Below are 14068 nucleotides of genomic sequence, written 5' to 3'. Positions count from 1 at the left end.
ACAGCAGCTTTTAGAGAACTATTACACTTTTTTTATTTATAGTACATACTTAAAAGAAGTCATCCATTACAGCATGAGTGTCGGTGGAAAGGATTAGACATGCTATGATGGACAACACTGTCTACAGCTGAACAAACACTCAGTAGGTCCTGAAAAAAATAACATTTTGATCATTTATTTATTATTAACATAATGTTTTGAACAAATATCCAAACCCTCTATGTTTCCTGCTCTTGTAGAGTGAAAATGTGTGGCTTTACAATTTGAACTGTTTCCCATACATTATACTTTTTATCATTGTTTATTAGACATTACACAAATTAAAAGATGAATTGAAAACACAACTAGTGTTAAACACAACTGCTGGTTGTAGCCGTAGTTTGAACCAACATGTAAAGCAAGATATTTCAAAGACGCTGCAGGGTTCTCTGGTTCACAAACATGGATCTAATTAACCTGATTTTATGCATTTGTGTTGCACAGTTTGTTGCACAATAAGCAGTTTTCAAAATGAATGCGTGGCATCTGAGAGCACTTCTTGTCCCCACCCCCTCCTTCACTACAGATAATGGTTACTTCTGGGGATGGTAATATCAGGTTGTGCTAGTAAGTCTTCATTACACACTCAGTGTTTGTGATTAGAACATTTTCATGGAGTCTTATTTGGTGGAGGGTCCTTATGTTGCACTTTTAAAAGGTTTACACATTTGTTTCTAATGCAGTAATACAGTGTATAGTTTTGATGATTAGAACACTTTTGCTGTATGGATCTACTAGGAGAATTTTTTTGTAGGAAAAGAATAATACACTGGTGTATGAAGACTTAAAAGTGTTCTCAAATTCTTTGATCAAATACAATAAAACCTAAACGAATGTTTGACATTTAAGGGATGTTTGTGTTAGTTAGATTTTACCAGATTTTTCTGTTTTTATTAAGAGAAATCAGTGGAGCAACTTTAATTTGCTTATCTGGCAGCTATTAAATTAATTGGCTAGTACACTAATAATCCATAAATCTAAATATTTTACAATAAAAGCCTCTAAAATGTGAATATTATTTAATACTACACTGAATAATTCAGGGATGTGAACAAAACAACAAACTGTATGATGTCATCTTGAGTGTTGAAAGACAACAAGATACTCTTCCCAGTTTTATGATATTTTAATCATCTAACCAATCGACTAAAAGACATAAACAATTAAAATTACAGTTAGTTGGAACCCTACAAAAAGACGTAAAGAGTATATATGAAGAGTTAATTTGCAAAAAACAACATATCAATTTTTAATAAAGTTACATTTTTAAGATACCGCTAATTAGTAATGTAATTTTGATTTAGTCAAAGCCACCCAACTTCAATTGATTGATAATACCTAAAGCTAGTAATACATTGAAACATTTTTTAAAAAATTAAAAGTGAGTTATCTGTTTTTGCAAATTAACTTCAGTGCTTCATATGTGTGTCATGTGTCTTTTCTCACCCTCTATGTGCTTGTCAACTATGTCAACCTCCTAGATGATGATTGAAAAAGGCAGCTCGAGCAGGTCTAATGGGAACCACAAACTGGGGGGCTTCCTCTACAAACATGCCTCTGTGTATACGTGTGTATTCTGCATGGATGACTATATGCAATGTGTTTGATGGCGGGACACAATGGCCTCCCAGTCACACAGAATCAACTCAAAGGGATGGAGGAGAATGGAGAGAGGGAAAAGAGGAGAGAGAGAGAGGAGAGAGAAGGGGAGCAACAGAATAATGAGGAGAGGAAAGATCTGGAGCCTGAAATGTGTACAGCGACCAATCAGATGAGGATTAAATGGGCACAAAGAGGCAGAGAAAGAAAGGGGGAAACAATTCTCTGTTGAAGGAACACAAGGTTTTGGATTTCATGTTGGTCAACTTACCAAATCTTCTATGAATGCCCAACAAATCCACAGACTTTCACTGTTACCTCTCTTTGCATGAAGGGTAAGCCAGTTATTTGGCTTCATTCTGAGGCATACCATGAGTCTATAGCCTATCCCTCCAGTACTAAACTGAAGCCTCTTTGGCAGGGGTCAGACTCTGGTCCATCTCAGAAAAGATTGGGGAGAAAATGAGGAATGAAAAAAGAGATGGAAGAACCCAAAAAGAGAGAGCAGAGATGAAGGGATTGATTGTGTAAAGATGACAGATACAGTGACCGTGGTAAACAAAGTGGAGGCTGGTGGGGGGTTGCAGTATGGAAAGCAGTGCCCTAAAGGCCTGGCAGCCAGAATAAAAGATTTGGTCTCCCAGGAGATGGAAATTGGAGTGCCTCAGTAGAGAAGGCCTACACACACGCACACACACACACGCACATACACAGGCACACAAACAATTCCATAGCTCAGTATGGTGAAGCATACTAAAACACCAGCACTACTTTGCATTTCAAGTTAAGGAACTACAAGAAAAAAAAACCAGAATGAATTTAGCTAAGAAACAATCCTCCTCTCTTTCCTTTATTTGTTTAAATGAAAGCTAAACCGAACTGACCTTTTGACCTTTACTCACACTGCCCCTATCATCATATTAACAAAAGTTTATATATTGTGGAGTTGCTTATCAAATCAATAATGATGCTGTTTGATTAAGAAGATCTCACATTTCTTACTGCATCTAGTATCTTGCTTTTCATTTCTACCTAAAAAAGTTGTTATCTCACTGGAAACAACCACGACAGCTATACGCCAACATGAATTATCATCAGTCCTGCTTAGTTACCTCTCTCAGTGGTTCCCATAGTGGGGGTCAGGACCAACTGGGTGGTCGCTAAATGTGATAGGAGGGTCGTGAATTGCCTTCCAACAAAAAAATATATATATTGTTGCATATTTTATCCATTACTGTAAAACTCTTTGTCCTCAGAGGTAGAATGAATCAGAAGGTCTAAACCCCAGCTCTTGTTGAATATTTATTAGCACTGAATATTGAATGCTGCTGAACGATATTGTTGACTTGAAATATTTGTTGTGATTAGCACTTCTTCTGGCACTATATGGCAGAACCTGTGGCCAATCAACTTGAAGCACTTTGTCGCACTTACTAAGGTTTTTCCCTCCCCCCTTTAAATTCGTGCTTGTGTTGTACGTCGCTTTGGACAAAAGCGTACCTGCTAAATGAAATTGTAGAATTGTAGAATTGTAGAAGTGTAAATGCAATAGTAGTAGTTACATTTTGTTGCCACAAGACGTCTGAGGAGACTACGCCAGATAAACAACGGTATCAGTGGCAGCACAAGCAAAGGAAGAAAGCAACATGTGCACAAAGATAGTCTCATTTACTCTCGCCCAGCTGAATGAAGTATCTTTGTAGCCTATGTTGGTCTGTTTTTGGATTTGTCTATTTGTGTATTCCCATGGCAGTTAGGGCCATTTATATGCTCTTACAGTGTTTTTATATCTTTGTTTTTTTATCATTTGTTTTACTTTTTTGTATGTTTTTAAAATATATTTTTAAAGTGTTTTATGTGTTTTATTATGATTCTTTTATTGTATTCTATTTTATGTTCTGTGTGTTTTAACTTATATTACCTCACCGTGCAGAACTTTGCTAAACTTGATTGATTTTTTAAAATGTGCTATATAAATAATGTGAATTGGATATAACCATTCAAGGACAGTGGGGGTTACCAGCCTCTGGCACCACTTTTTTGGGGGGCCGTGGACTGGAATGTTTGGGATGCTATGCCACCTTATATCAAATGTCAAACTATTTACTCTCCTCTTAACAAAACCCTTACATTTTTTACAATAACCATGAGTCAAAAGGTCAGGGTTGCAGTATGATTTAGTAGCTTTAATTGTGAATCATATACGGGTACTTGTGTTTTATTATTGTACTCTGGCCTCTTGTGTTTTGTTTTTTTTTTTTTGTTTTTTTGACATATACACCTTTATTTATAGAGGAGAGTACAGGGGATAGCATAGGAAACTGGATGAGAGTGGGGGAATGACATGCAGGAGAGGAGCCATAGGCTAGAATCGAGCCTGGGCCGCCCACTACATGGGCGCACAACTTAACCATTAGGCCAAGTCCGCACCATAGACAGTATAAAATATGGACGTAGTATCCGTGATCCGTCACCCATCTGTTCCTGAGCGCTGTTTTGAAGCCAATCGACGGCGGCAGCCATATTGGAAATGCGGAACTCAGCCAGGCAGAGTGTGACGTAAAGGGGCGGAGTTTGAGCCTCCTAGCCAACAGCTATGTGTTCCCGTCCGGGAGTCAAGTCAGTCATGTCCTTATATAATGCTGCAAAGATCGTCTTTTTTGAATTGGTGTCTATGTGGTTTCCAGTGTTTCTGCAGCCAGCCTCAAGCGGATTCTTGATGAATTGCAGTTTATAACACTTCCACATGGGCTTCATAGTTTGAGACCGGAGGTTGCCGCTTGGTCCACACCCATGGCCTCTTGTGTTTTATCAAGTTTTTATCGCTACATTGAATTGGTTTGTTTGATTACAGTTTACGGTTACAAATTAGCATTTAGTTTTAGACTGAAGGAAAAAAAGATCTTTCAGGAAACATTCACACAATAGCTGTGGAACATATCTCTGCATCAGCACATTGACATTGTTGTCTCTTTGCTTAAAAGCAGCACAGTATCAAACTGAAGTAGATTTTTTTCTACAGGAGAATGAATCACATGTTATTCTTGGATGTATATGATACTGTTTATATATAACACACTGGCACTGAACAGCAGACTGCTCATAAAAATATCCTGTAGAAAAATGACAGTATCGTATAAACTGTGGAGGTTTACAGCTCCAGCAGACCTGATAGTGAATCAAAGGACCCAATCTCCAACACAATAAATAGAGTCCATGAGGGTTTAGCTGCCATTAAATCTTGATGTTGTCAGAGGAGAAACAGAAAGTCACAGACTCATCCTCCCGCTTCTGGCAAAGACAAAAGACAACAAAAGCTTTGGGTGACTTCAATCAATCATGTCCACTTACATAACATGACGCATCCGCTGTTGAATGTAATGTCCATTTGTTTTTGGTGCACAAAGTCAGTATGTTAAAACAATGAAGTATTTAAGCATTAGTTTGGATGTTGTGTGTGTAGAGATACAGGAAAGAGGGAAACAAGAGAGACAGAAATAAAGACGTCAAACAGAGTACAACGGTGTGATGTCTACATGAAATCTATGGTCTCTATTTCTAAAACTTAACAGCTGCTGTTGTTACAGTTCTCCAGTCACCCTTTCAAACTGTTTGTGTGTGTGGGTGCAGATATGCTGACTACACAGACCTCAGCAATGGACAGTGGGAGCTTTGTGTGTCTGTGAGGACTGTAAAGCCAGAGGAAATTAAAGTCAACTTATATAAATCACATTTTGGACAGTGACACCTTTAATGCTCTGAACACAGTGAGCCCTTCAGCTGATAAAGGGAACAGAGACTCAACAGCACTGTGCCTGTTGCATTTTCAGTAGCTGACCAGTTACGGTAGTGTTAATGCATCCAGTCTAAAGTCTATTAGTGATCAACACAGTCGGACTACCTGTGGATCTGTATTTAACATCATTCTGCTTCTTAATTTTGTAATGCTTTTTTTAACGTCACTAAAACATGCTTGTTAGAGAAAATGTGGAGCAACTTGAAGTGATGTGAGTGGACGTGAGGTGTGATGTGACGAGAGGTGAATAAAGTGAAGATATAGAAGATGGGAGGTGTTGTGATGTGACAGGACATGATGCTACATGATGTTATGTGAGGCGATGTGAGGAGCTGGCATTTGGTCTTTGTCACAACTGATTCTCTAGTTAGGCTTGGTGCTCTAGTATCCCTGTTACACAATGAGAAAATGTGTCTATGAAGGCAAAAGTGATAGATTTCAATAGTTGGCTGTTCATATTACATCACAATAAAGGTGATTTCTGTACTAGGAGCCACTTCTGTAAAGTGGGTATGGTCTCAGTATGGAACATCTGATATAGGCCACGCAACTGTGTAATGCATATTATACACTACTGACTGCTCTGAGTACAGCTGTGTCCCAATTCAGGGGTTACAACCATTGAAGGATGCGTTTCAAGACTGATTGAATCTGTGCTGCATCAGAATCATCTTGAAGGTTTCAAGACTGAGTCCTTCTTTTCTCAGGCCACAAAGGATGCATCCTTGGTAGGCTCAACCTATCCTGAGATTCAATGTGCGCCAATTTAAACAAAGATGGCAGACTCTCAACTTGCCAAAGAATAATCTTTAAAATGCAACCATGTGGTTTTAAATTAGAATCAAAAATGGGGCTTCGACACTTCAAATTATTATTGTTATTAATTAATTTATTGTTATTTCATTTAAGGTAAATATGGGATTAAGTTTGATGTCTTAGGTGTCACCAATATATTTCGTTACTCAATTTTATACATTGATAGTTTTGCTACGGGTGACGTGTAGATAGATGGGCAGGTAAGATAGAAGGGGCGGACACAGGGGAGGGTGAATGCTTTTTTACCCAAAGATGACACCTGTTGTTTGAAAGAAGCCCTTTTTGTTGTTCAATAAACCACCAGGGAAACTGCATCCTTGGCTGGACATGATCCGCAATCTTTGGATCCTGTGTACGATCAACTCTCCCCATGCCCCGTGGCCGGTTTTGATTTGAGTTTTGTTTTTTGTAAAGTTGAGAAAGTCAAATATCCACTTCAATTATCTTTAAAGCCACAGAGTTGGCTTTTGTGACGCCAGGGCAAGGGTGGGAACAGCTGACGGTGCATATAGGAAATCCAGAAGAAGACCAGAAGATGTCATCGCAGTTCAGCCTTAGCGGTCTACGAAAGATTCATCATTCGCAGCCTGCGCCCTTTGAAGGATTCAGCCCCTGAACTGAGACACAGTTGGTGTTGATCATACATGCTTCATCGCATATCTACACAAAAGTTTGAGTGTTATCAAACATAGGCCTTTCCATGTGTAAATTAAATATGAATAATTTATGTTACTAAGTTTAGAGGACGTGTGCTTAAAGGGGATCTTCATCTGCATATAACATGATCACCATCAGGATGTATGATTTTGCTGATATCTCACAGCTGTTGGTCAAAATCAGGAAGTAAAGATGGCTGAATGAGAACTCCTCTTAAAACTGCTGACGTGTTTGCATGTCTTCAACAACTGCATCCAAAAAAATGCGACCACTACTCCGAAACAACCTCTTACAGACATCTTCAGTGCAGGTGTGCAGTGGGTTTAAGTGTGTGTGCGTGTGTGTGTGTGTGCGTGTGTGTGTGTGTGTGTGTGTGTGTGTGTGTGTGTGTGTGTGTGTGTGTGTGTGTGTGTTCACTTTCTGCTGTGTCATACTGGGCGGGACAGACAGACAGACAGGAAAAAGAGACAGACCCGCAGACAAACAGTGACGCCACCAGGCAGCATTTCTCACTCACCCTATGACCAGCTGCTTCAGCACAAACATACATTCACACACATACGAATGCACTACACATCTACACAAAAACGCATGATGATGACACGGGACACACCCTGACTTCTCCCCTCCCTCCATGCCAGTTTTTTTTGGGGGGGATGTGGGTGTTAATTAATAATGAATGAGGAGCAGAAGGCAGATTAGTTCAGACTCACAATGTCGCATTACTTCATGATAGCATGGTCCCACCACCAACATGCATGCTTATGTTTCAGGTATTAACTGTCTGCCTCATTAACATAACTTTACTAGAAAGGGAGCTATTGGTTTGTGTAAGTTCTGTCTGAGGTTCTCCCTCAAAACTTTATCAGAGGATTAATTAAAACCATGAGGATTTCCTCAGGATGCTGCTCAGGAAAGCCCTTTGATCTGCATGCGCTGCCTTTAGCTACTGAGGAATTCAGTGTGTTACTAAAGGGCTCTTAGCATACAACGTTCTCACATGGGATATAATTGGTGGAACATCAGACAATGGCTAATTTATGGGGATTTAAGAGACACCAGTATGCATTTATATGGGTAGTTGAAGCCTGGGTCCATTAACAGTATTCGTTTTGCTGCTAAGGCCTACTTTCTATACAAAACCTATGAAGTTCAACATTCTCAGCACTCCGCATCCTACACACAAAACGCTCTTGGCTTCAGCAGTTTCACTCACAGGGCTCTTGGTTGGAAATACTTTACGTCATAATCACTTGACTCGAGAGGCGTTGTGCAAAGTGACTAACTGAGGCAAGTACAGTGAATAAAGGGCAAACCTGAGTTTTAGACTGAAGGTAGAATATGTCACTATATGCACTACTTCTTCTAATGAGGAATTCATGTATCAGTATTTTGCTTCTGTGATGCATAAAATATCAAATCTAAGGCTTAAAAAAAGAACAATAAATGTATTATTGTTATTATTTATTTTACTAACTGTTGAACTGTATGTACTTATACTTATGTATGTTCTATGTCTACCTGTATTGTCTACTAGTATCTAAAATAAGACGGTCGCTAATGGACAACTGCCTTAGGGATTTATTTTTCTACTGTCTTCTTTTTCTGTCTAATTGGGGATTTTTGTTCTATTCTATGCAGATGCTCTGATTTATTCTTACTCTTGTGTGACAACATTTTGTACTGTCTGCAAAAACTTAATAAAAAGATATGGAAAAAACAAAAAAAAACAAAGAACAAAATATTTTTTAAATCATTTTATTTATTGACTTTTATTAAGTTTAAATTTGATTGTAATTTAATGCCTCACATACTGTCTTATCTAAATTGTATAACTATAGCCTTTATCATAGTTTAATTTCAAAACATTTTTTTTTACATTTATCCTATTTTAGTTGATTATTTCTAAGTGTTTAACTATCTAATATATTACCTCTAATTTCTTATTCTTAGCTTTCTATTTACATTTTTAACATTTTGTTGTACCACAGGGTTTTCCCTATTAAGACCTTACGATAGGTTTCCTCAACTCAGCTCTTGTTTTTAGCTCTTGGTTTTATTGAGTCTTTTATTAAGGGGGGGCTGCACAGAAAAAAATGTTGTGTTGAATCTACTACATTGTATTATGTCAAGTTGTTGCATGAAATACATTTCTCTAAATCCAGATATATTTAAGTTAGTTGTACTAAACTTAATAAATATATCTACATTTAGAGAAATGTATTTCATGCAACAATTTGACATAATACAATTTAGTAGATTCAACACAACATTTTTTTTTCAGTGTGGGGTCGTATTGATTGTTTATTTTATACCATTTTATGACTATCAAATTCTGTTTCCATACAGCACTTTGTGTTACACTATGTTGTATGAAAAGTGCTTTACACATAAAGTCTGATTGATTGATTGATTGATTGATTGATTGATTGATTGATTGATTGAAAATAAACCCTGTGTTACGGCAAAATTGTGAACCAAAAAGCTCACTATATGTAAAGCTAGTTGTAAAATTGATTTATGTCATAGAAGTTGACCTCTGTGTTTTAGTGACAGTGACACAAAACACAGTCTTAAAAGATAATGTATATCTGAGCCTCAAGTTAAAGTCTTCTACGTTCAAATAAGTCTTTTAAAATACTATATAACCTTAAAGTGGACTTTTCCATTCTCCCAGAATAATACTTATCTAGGTTACAGCACCATGAGAAGTACAACTAAAAAAAATTGCATGTCTAAATCTTTTTATTAGAGGAAGAGATGCTTCCAAAAATAAAACAAAAAGCAGGACAGAGATGAAACCCTCCTTCCTGCATGTTCAGAAGCAGTCTTGAATGTGACATAGTGGCTGCTGACGTCCTCACATGTCTGTGTGTCAGCAAGTGAGAACTTCATGTGTGGCAGACAAATGTACGTTTGTGTGTTGATGCGTGCTGTAAGTGAGAAGAAGGGAGCAGACAGCTGCTGACTCTTGCTTGATCTGCAGGGAGAAGGGACAGTGTGCGTAAGTCTGCAAGCGTCGGTACGTGTGTGTGTGTGTGTGTGTGTGTGTGTGTGTGTGTGTGTGTGTGTTTGTGTGTGTGTGTGTGTGTGTGTCTCACTTTGTGTGAGAAAATATGTGTGTGTGAAATGCAGAGCTATTTAAAAAGCCAGAACAAACGTGCATCAGACCACTTTACAACCGATCGGAGATAAAAATAGACATCAGCGCACGCACACACTCTTACACACTCAAGCACACACACCGGGTGAGGTTTGGAGAGTTGAGGGTGCTACTGGAGGTTCATGGATGAATAAGCCATTAGTGAATCATACACACATAAACAGGCAATAACAACAGCGCTCCCACAACTAACTAGGCCATCACTCGGAGGATTAGGGGCTTCTCTCACTCTCTCTACATGCAATCTGATCACGCTGTAATTCTATATCCAAGAACACAGACGTCTTTTTATTAATTCATCTTCATCTCGTCTTACCCTTCACTCTCGTCTGATAATGGAAGAAGTTACTGTGGAACTTCTATTGTTTGGTTTGACCTTTGACCTTTCCTCTTAGGCCACTAATGGACACATAATAAGCTCTGCAGCACATATCTTATGATCTAATGGAGGAGTTTCTGTTTGGCAAACTTATACTCCTCAGAGGATGTCTCCATTTAATTCAAATTATGAAACTGTTTCAATGTTTTTATCTGACTAGTCTAGAACAGTTAAATATTAAGCTAGGGTATATTGTTACTTTCATGCAAAATACAGTCAACTTTAGGTACACTGGATGATTGCTTTTAGAGTCAAAATATCAGCCACCTCATTTGCACATATTTTGACAGTCTGAGGTAAATGTATTCTATCTTTATTTATCTATTTTTATTTGTACTTATTTTATTTTACTAACTGGAACTTTTTCTGGATTGTACTTATGTCTGGGTTGCTGTAACAACTGAATTCCCCCCCGTATAAAGTAATATCTTATCTTATCTTAAATGATGTAGTCTTTGGGAGAAACAACATCCTTAAGCTTGCATAAAGGTTTGAACTTTCCTGAACCCAATCCAATCTCAGATCCATTTGGGGCTTCCAGTTAGTACTGGGCCTTTTTAAAAAAGTTGTTATCATGATAACATTTTTCGATAATTTTCACCATAAATATCTAATCATTCTTTCAAATCATCTCAAAGGCAGATTTTTTTCTCCTGAGAGAAAGGTGAAGAAACAGACGGTTTGTTAGCTTGTATCTGGGTCTTAGTAGTCGAGTAAATATCCAAAATATCTTAACTAATGAAGTTTAGTGGCTTTTCTTGTCGAGCATGTTTTCACTCTGCTTTCAGCTGTTAGGTTTTGCATTTTCTTCTGTCTCGGTTTCTCGTCTCAGCTGTGTTGACCTGCTTACCTCTTACCCTGGGACATGATTGGCTGTTCAATGCTGACTTCTGTTTAATGTTGGGTGGGAACTAAGACCAAGCGGCAACCTCCGGTCTCAAACTATGAAGCCCATGGGGAAGTGTTACAAACTGCAATGCATTGAGAATCCGCTTGAGTCTGGCTGCAGAAACACTGGAAACCACATAGACACATGTTTACAGCCTGGTTGCTAATTTCTCTATCGGCACACACTGTACGGGAGGTGAATTTTTTTCTAACGCAACGGTTCAGAAGATATTAAAGTTACGAGTTTTTGCCCAAATAAGAACATGACTGACTTGACTCCCTGACAGGAACACATAGCTGTTGGCTAGGAAGCTCAAACTCCGCCTCTTTACGTCACACTCTGCCTGGTTGAGTTCCACATTTCCAATATGGATGCCGCCGTCGATTGGCTTCAAAACAGTGCTCAGGAACAGATAGGTGACGTCACGGATACTACGTCCATTATTTATACAGTCTATGGTTAAGACACACTAAAGTCCCCTCCCTTTCCAGTAGTTGGGGGGTGTAATTACAGGTTTAAATATATCAACGTTTTATCGTACATACATACATACATATCGTACATTTATTTATATTGAGAAAATAATATCACAATATTTATCATTATCGTTTTATCGCCCAGCCCTAATTCCAGTGTGGCCAATAGTTAGCCATTAAAGCCTTTATTCCCATACTCTGCCAAAGTTTACAGAGTCTGATTAAGAACTAGAGAATCCAGAACAGAGATGGAGTTGAGAGGCTGTTTAAAGTGGATTGTTACACACTTGCATGCAGACGTCTGTTTAGACATGTTAATCTAAATCTACCTTATATGACTGCTGATGGCTTCCAGGATTGTCTGCTAACACAGTAGTGGACAACACTGCTCATACTACAAACAGGAATCAGAAGACTTTCAGTATAAATCTGATTTCGAGTTTGTATACTGAATTTGTTAACATTGATTACATCCTATCAAATGTGATTCTCTCCTTCTTCTTGTTGCTGAAGATATGTAATCATCATCTTCTTTTATTTCAACATTTATAGACTGAAATTCATTATTCATCAAAACCACACCCGTTTGAACATTTGTCACTGTAGATTGTTGAAGAGCACTTTTTGAATATATTCTGTATAATGTTGCACTGATTGATTTTCATTACGGATCAATCTGGTGATTTATTTTCCATTCATCAAGAGCTACTACTTGATTGAATGTACTTGGTTACATTGCACCACTGATAAAATCAGAATGGAAGCATCCTTCCTGGAACATACCATGTGCAAACACATTACATCATCTGATTAGGGTGCTGTCTAATATATTCAGTTCAATAGGGCTTCACTGAGAACCCCTGCATAGAGCCACTGAAAGCATCTCTGAGGATCCTTCAACCAGGCCCTTAAAACCCCCTGATCCACAAGACTGCATGCAAAGACCCCTGATACTGAAGACTGGATCACATCACCTGTTCAATTCACATTATGTTCCCAGGCACACGCACACACAGACACTAGTACATTGGTGTGTGTGTGTGTGTGTGTGTGTGTGTGTGTGTGTGTGTGTGTGTGTGTGTGTGTGTGTGTGTGTGACGGCTTCAGACACTCCTCACCATCACCATCATCATCACCATCAGCGTGACTCAATATATTAAGAGGAATAGAGAAAAACCTATAAACGAGTATTTGACTTACATAACGTCCAACACACAGACACACACAGCCTTGATGCACTGATGGCACGCCAAATACACACGCGCGCACGCACGCACACACACATACATATCTACTCATATTTAATCACCCAGAAGCACACGATGCTAGCTTTAAACATACGACAAATTCTACATTTCTGCAAATTATTTCATTGAAGTATCATTTAGAAAAGAAATGGTTCTTAATATTTGGTGTAGACGCATTAATGCATCAATTTGTGAGTGAAATGTTTGAGTTAAGACACAGAAACCTTATTAAATCTGTGATATTACGCTGCAGGGCTGATGTGAAGCGTACAATAAAACGAGAAGTAACGTAAAAACCCTTCAGTTAATGACAATGCATGAGATATAATTACGCATTAAACGGTGAAATAAAAATATATAGGAAATATTCTTCCAGTTCCCAATAAAAAAAAAACTCCTTCCCTTTATTGCAGAGCTCGACATTCACACATATCTTATACATATTTGGCTTCTTACCCTTTATTTCCAGGTTCCCAGATCCTCCTCAGCAGGAGCCTCTCTCCGTTGCCCAGCACCAGCCGAGTGCGCGAGGACAGCTGGCACAGCGCGAGCCGCAGATGCTTCAGTGCTGCAGCCAATAAGGAGTCGACTGACGGAGAAGACGGACCAATAGGAGAAGAGATGTGTGTGGCGAAGAGGGTCTCCTCTCCTCAGCAGACAGGGGCGTGTCTCCTGCCTCCAGAGAAATATGCTGCCTTCAAATGCTATCGGAAACACAACAGTTGGTACCTGTTGAGCTGATTATCCACTGGATGACAATTTGTGACTACCTAAATGACTAAGTCAGTATCTAATGAAGCTAAAAATAAAAAAGGTGCTTTGTTGTGATGATTACATTGAAATTAATAATTTAGTTTTAATTTCAGGAACAGTTATTGACATTTTTTTTACCATGCGCTGTTCTGGGGCTTTCAGTCTTATTGCTTTTGCAAAATCATCCTCCATGGTTATGATTTCATAAGTATAGGGTTTACAATCTAAATCAATTTATATCACAACAACACCTC

General features: G+C 38.4%; 1 protein-coding gene across 3 annotated transcripts in view; it reads right to left on the bottom strand.

The window, feature by feature from the left end:
* The window catches only part of LOC117824539 (dihydropyrimidinase-related protein 5-like), a 31720-nt gene extending 18054 nt beyond the window's left edge, over positions 1-13666 (bottom strand). For 2 of the 3 annotated variants that reach the window (XR_004633609.1, XR_004633608.1), the window contains exon 1: positions 13518-13666. The gene's annotated coding sequence lies outside the window, so the exon portion shown is untranslated. The remainder of the gene's footprint in view (positions 1-13517) is intronic. The other variant, XM_034700063.1, reaches the window with a different exon arrangement.
* Positions 13667-14068: the final 402 nt, after the last annotated feature.

Source organism: Notolabrus celidotus, chromosome 13 (assembly GCF_009762535.1).
Source record: "Notolabrus celidotus isolate fNotCel1 chromosome 13, fNotCel1.pri, whole genome shotgun sequence".
In the NCBI taxonomy this organism is placed as follows: Eukaryota; Metazoa; Chordata; class Actinopteri; order Labriformes; family Labridae; genus Notolabrus; species Notolabrus celidotus.
This window is presented reverse-complemented; position numbering and strand designations above follow the sequence as displayed.